The 6,045-nt window shown below is 44.4% G+C and overlaps 1 protein-coding gene across 2 annotated transcripts in view; it reads right to left on the bottom strand.

Annotated features, from left to right (window-relative positions):
- The window catches only part of RDX (radixin), a 100,141-nt gene extending 94,491 nt beyond the window's left edge, over nucleotides 1-5,650 (bottom strand). For both annotated transcript variants that reach the window (XM_080687074.1, XM_080687073.1), the window contains exon 1: nucleotides 5,485-5,650. The gene's annotated coding sequence lies outside the window, so the exon portion shown is untranslated. The remainder of the gene's footprint in view (nucleotides 1-5,484) is intronic.
- Nucleotides 5,651-6,045: the final 395 nt, after the last annotated feature.

The following is a 6,045-nucleotide window of genomic DNA, read 5'->3' on the forward strand; positions in this document are numbered from 1 at the left end:
AGTGTGACCTTCTCTGTAGTTTACACCTCAAATGTAAAGAGTATTTGGCATATGATTATAAATATCTGAATGTATGAAAAATATCTTAAAGCAGGGGTTGGCAAACTTTTTCAGTAAAGGACCAGAGAAGTAAACTTTTTAAGTTTTGAGGATCTTAAGGTCTATGTTGCAACACCTCTGTTGTTGTAGCCTGAAAGCAGACATAGGTAATATGTAAACAAATGAGTTATAATGTATTCAAATAAAACTTTACAAAAACAGGCAGCAGGCTGGATTCGGCTCATAGGCCATAGCTTGTCTACCCCTGCCTTAAAGTATTTTAGCAGGAAATCAATGCTTTTATTACATAATTTAAGTAAATGTGGTACCCATAAAGATATGAACTCACATATTCATGGTAGATTATGTATGACAGATCAATCTTGGCACTGATTTTGAATGGGCGTAAGAAAGAAGCCAAGACATTTGGTATATGACAAAGGAAAATAATCTAATGGGAACAGTTTGAGGGGCGATTCCATTACCATCGCCAGTGACTGGTTAGGTATATAAAGTACCCAATCCTGACCAATGAGACTAGATATCTGCTGGGGGGCTTCTGGAAGAGAAACAGTTGGGTACTAAATGGAATGGGATGCTAGCCCTGCTGCAGCCATATTGGAAGCAAGGGAAAGCAGTTTTAACTATGAAGCTGAAGGGAAGACCACAAGGCAGAGAACTGGTAAGAGAATGAGTCCTTGATGTCATTATTGTTATTCTTGAGCCTCTGGACTTTATTATGTAAGATAGTAAATTTCCTCATTATTGAAGCATGTTTGAGACTTTTCTGTTATAACAGCCAAAGCATCTTAAATGATATAAGGACTTGAAACTGAAGATTGCTCACTTCACAATTTCACCTGCAGCCATCCTTATTAATTACAACTTTTCACAAAGAAACATTTAAGGTCCTGAAAGCCCAGAGACTACCTACAACTCAAAAAAATACATATATCAATTACTGATACTGAAATTCATAACTTTATAGTTTCTGTAATTGTGGAGAAAATAAAACAATGCAGTACCTCCTTCTTTGATACTGTATCTAAGACATTCTTTCATTAAGATTTTTTTTTCTCTCTAAATCAGGGCTTAGCAAACTTTTTCTACAAAGGGCCACATAGTATTTACTTTAGGTTTTGCAAAAAATACAAACTCTGCTATTATAGCTCAAGAGCAACCAATACGTAAACAAATGGGCATTTCTGTGTTCCAATAAAACTTTATTTACATCCCTGGCCCATGGGGCTCAGTTGGTTGGAGCATCAAGGCCATGGGTTTGATTCCCATCAGGGCACATACCTAGGTTGCTGTTCAATCCCCAGTTGGGGCACCTACACCTAGGAGAGGCAACCTATCAATGTTTCTGTCTCACATGGATGCTACTTTCTTTCTCTCCTTCCCTCCCTCTAAAATCAATGAAAACATACCCTCAGGTGAGAATTAAGATTTTTAAAAAATTTTATTTACAAAAGCAGGCTGGATTTGGCCTTGCAAACCAGTTTGCTGACCTGATCTCTAAATGGTTAATAGTAAAGAGAATATCTCTCTTAAACAAATCAACTTTACTAGAACTTAAAAAGTTTATTTAAAATGTGTACTAGTATAAATTATGTAGAAAAGTAACAAACTTTTCTTGTGCATTCTATTCATACCCATTAGATCACTTGATATAAAGTCTAGTTACCTTATTTGTATATAACATACTGTTAAAATGTAACATATTACAATAGAAAAAATATAAAACTTATTCATATGCAAATTTGCACCTACTCATCAAATAAAAATAAGTATTTTAAATTAGTGAATTTGAAAAGGTTTCTCTACATACATAGTAATTATTCAAAGAAAAAAAAATCACCCTATATATCTAACCTGAATGAACAGCTCTTTTCCAGGAGACTGAAATTAGAGTTAAAAATAGAAGAAATAAAGAAGTGAATCAAATGGACCATATTTTCTTTCCAAACAGATCCCTGGTACAAAGATACACATTATATGGACATTTCACCACCCAAAACCATAAACCCTTTTTCAAAGGACACCATTTTCCACTGGCATTTATATACCATACTCTAAGAAAACAAAAGGTGAATTTCACCTTTAATCATTAGTCAAGAAAATATGCACATATATGTAGGCACATTTAAGAATTATTATAGGACAGCAATTTTCAACCTTTTTCATCTCATGGTACACATAATTACTAAAATTCTGTGGCACAAGGAAAAATATATATTTTTGCCCATCTGACAAAAAAGTTGGTATAATTTTGATTCATTCACACTGGACAGCTATTGTTGTATTGGCTGTTGTCATTTTTTTATTTGACAAGCTAGGGGAAAAGAGGTCAGTGGCCTTGACTAAATAGTCAGGTATTGCATGTTTTAAAAATTCTTGCGGCACCCAGCTGAAAATAGCTGTTATAGGAAATTCCCTTGTGTTATTCCACTCAAATGATAAACTTCTGAGAAACATTAATGTTTAACAGTAATAAACACCCTTTCAATGTCTGTTATAAAATAACCTTATTTTTACAGACTTTAAAGTAAAAAATAAGATCTATAAAGTATATATATATACTGGCATTTTCTATATACAAGGAATTGCTAGTAGCAATTACCAATGAGAAACATGACTGGGAAAGAGGTTGGAGGATTCTGGGGAGTAAGGACTTTTACTTTTCCCTTTACAACTTTTTGGGTCTTTAAACTTTCTCCTAAAATGTGTTACTTTTTAAGTCTTTTAAAATATACGTTTGATATAAATTAATATTGAGAAATATTACAGGAACTAAAATGAATAGGAAAGGCAGAAGTTCTCTGAAAGAAGCTAGATATTGAGGAACTCTCCAGGGTCAGACTGGCCACTTCTATCACTGTTAAGAGGTGAGCATACACTGACTGACTGCAGAAGCTAGGGAAGTTCCCCAACAGTATCAGCCTGAGGCTTAAAGCCACCCGGTAAGAGTGGAGTCCACAGCAATTCAATCCAGTTCCACGGATCCAGTACCCCAAGAGTAGTATCACTGTAGGTAAGAAGTGCACCCTTGCCCTAGCCGGTTAGGTTCAGTGGATAGAGCATCAGCCTGCAGACCCAAGGGTCCCAGGTTCAATTCCTGTCAGGGGCACATGCCCTGGTTGGGGCTTGATCCCTAGTGGGGGCGTGCAGGAGACAGCCAATCAGTGATTCTCTCTCATCATTGATGTTTCAGTCTCTCTTCTCCCTCTCCCTTCCTCTCTGAAATCAATAAAAATATATTTTAAAAAAAGAAGTGCACCCTAGTTTTTGGTCTGCAGGAGGTCCACACCATCCAAGAATCTACTTCCTAGATTCACAAAAGAAGCATAAAATTCTATTAGCTATACCCTATCAGGTATGCTTTACCAGCACAGCTCAGTCTTCACAATCTTCATAGAACACCTTTTTTTAGGCTTTGGTCTTTGGGAAGTATTAGTTAAAATTTGCCATTTTTAAATGGCATAAGTTAAAATGCAGAAAGTTAGAAATGAATGAAAATCAAGACTCCTACCATCATCCAACATTTCAGACTCTACTATATCAGACTATGCATAGACTAAAGATTGAGAACTGAAATTAAAACGAAATATGTACACTTTCAACAGCCTACAAAGGATAAAAATAATAAAATCCAATTCTGCTCTTGGGAATAGTGAAGCAATAAACAAGAAACAACCCTTGTTCCCTCTCCCTGAGACTACTGAGAGTTAGCAAGAGGGAGAAAGAATAGTAAAGCCTGTCATTTCTTACACCAGGAAAAAGAATGAATTTAATTTCCAATTAAGAAGTAATGCATAAAACAAAGGGCGGATGCAATATACTTTCCATACACCAAAATTACACTTATTCTACAAATATTTCTGAGTTCTCCTACCTGCTCTTCCATGTGTGAGGATACGGGAGTAAACAAAACAATGTATAATCCACAAGGGCAATAATTTACTATTTCTAAATGCCATAGTCAAATTTTGTCTCATTTAAATGAAACTGTACAGCATTCCAATGTATATTACATATTCATTCCTCACTAATAATGTACTGCTTATTAAATTCCATCCTATATAAAAGTGACTAAACAAAGTCAGTGCAATCCTTTTTACAGCATACTACTGACTTCAAAATGAATGTTCTAAATTTTGTCCTCCTGGAGGTAAACTATTATTATTAATCTCTCTGGAAGATAAGGCACACTGGTGAAAGCAACGGAATTCTGAAAATAAAGCAGTCTGAGTATTAATCTCTTCTCGAATCTAATCATGCTGTTTTGGCAAATGGATTAAACCATTATTTATCCAGCAAAATGAACGGGGCAATTGTTCATTCAGAACTCCGTCAGAAACATAAAAGGGTATTTAGTGTTAGTGTTCTAAAAAAAATGCACCGTAAACAATAGATCGCAATGTCTACTATGTCCAAGAACTCGTTTACCAAATAAACCCTAACTATCCCGGGCTTTTAGGTTTACATCACGCCCGTCTTGGTGCCACCGGATTCATTAAAACGTCTTCTTGAAAATCTCAACTGTCTTTCAAAAGATTTATCTTTGATGAAGTTGACTTTACACTTCCAACCTCATTAATAACCACTACTAAAGGGAAAGATAATACCAAATAATGGGAGTGGTTAAAGAACCACGATATCTGCATAGGAAGTGAGGTGCTTTTTGTAAACTGAAATCATGCAGTGCACCCCTAGTTTCCTAGTTAGCCCGGGAACTCAGTTCAGAGCCCTGTGAAGGAAGGGGGGCTGGGAGGTCCTCAACCTGTCTGCTGGGGTCTGAGGGACTAAAGCGGCTGCTCCGGCCCGGGAAGGTGGAGGCTCCGAGGCCGGCAGCAGCAGGTAGCGGGGCGGCGGGAGCGCGGCCTCGGCGCGGGGTGCGGGCGGCCGGGCGCGGTGCGCGCCCCAAACCCGTAACGCGCCATCCCCTGGGCCACGAGGGCGGCCGCACGCTCTCTAGTAACTCAACACCTCCCTGTCCACCGGAGGCCGGGGGAGTTCTAATGAATTCCGCCCTGCATGGCGCCTACCCTCGCTCACTGCCTGCATTTCCAAACTACCCCGAGGACGCGCCGGCGGGCCGGGCCGCGCCCAGGCGGCGGAACCCGCCCGCCCCCAGCTCAGGGTCCGGGCCGACGCCCGAGGCGGACCCCGCGCCCGCCGGGGTTGAAACGCGCGGCGGCAGGTCCGGGCCGCAGCCGGTCACGACTCGGGCCGGCCTCGCGGGTCCCCCCAGCCCGGGAGCGGCCTGGCCGGCCCGGCCGTTAGGGCGGCGCCGCGGCCCGCAGGGCGCGAACAGAGGCGCGCGAGGCCCTGGCAGCGCGGCCGACAGGCAGCGCGGGCCCCGCAACTTCTCGCCACCTCCGCAGCTGCGGCGGCGCGTGGCGCGGGAGCGGGCGCGGGGTGGGGGAGGCGCCGGCGGCTTACCCCACTGCGAGCGGTCCTCCCACCCGAGCGCGGCGGGGCGCTGAGCGCGGGCCGGGCGTCACGGCTGCGGCAGGAGGGAGGGAGAGGCGCGGTAGGAGCCCGGGTCCCGGAGAGGAGAGGCGCCGCCGCCGCAGACAGCTCCGCAATATGGCCGCCCGGCGGCTCCGGGGGCGGGCGGGGGGGGAAGGCGGGGCTGCCCCGCGCCCCCCGCCTCCCCCTGCCGGCGGCCTCCTCGCGCCGCGGCCAGAGCGCCAACGCCGCCGCCCGCCCCGCCCCGCCCCGCCCCGCCCCTCTCCTCCCTGCGGCTCCCAGCTGCCCCCCTCGCGGGGCGTCGGCGGGGTTCGCCGGCCGGGGCTGGGCCGCGGAGCCCGGAGGGAAGTGGGGCGCGCGCCGAGGAAGGGGGACCCCATCCGGGGCTGGTTTAGAGTGAAGCCGGCTGTGTGGAGCCGCCCCACCCAAAGCCCTGAGCGCGCCCGCCGCTTCCCACGAGTGGAAACTTGAAACTCCCGCTGGTGCCAGAAAACTCACCGCGGGCGTCTCCGCGGCCCCCGAGGAGGAATT

Source organism: Plecotus auritus, assembly GCF_963455305.1.
Source record: "Plecotus auritus genome assembly, chromosome: 9".
NCBI lineage: Eukaryota > Metazoa > Chordata > Mammalia > Chiroptera > Vespertilionidae > Plecotus > Plecotus auritus.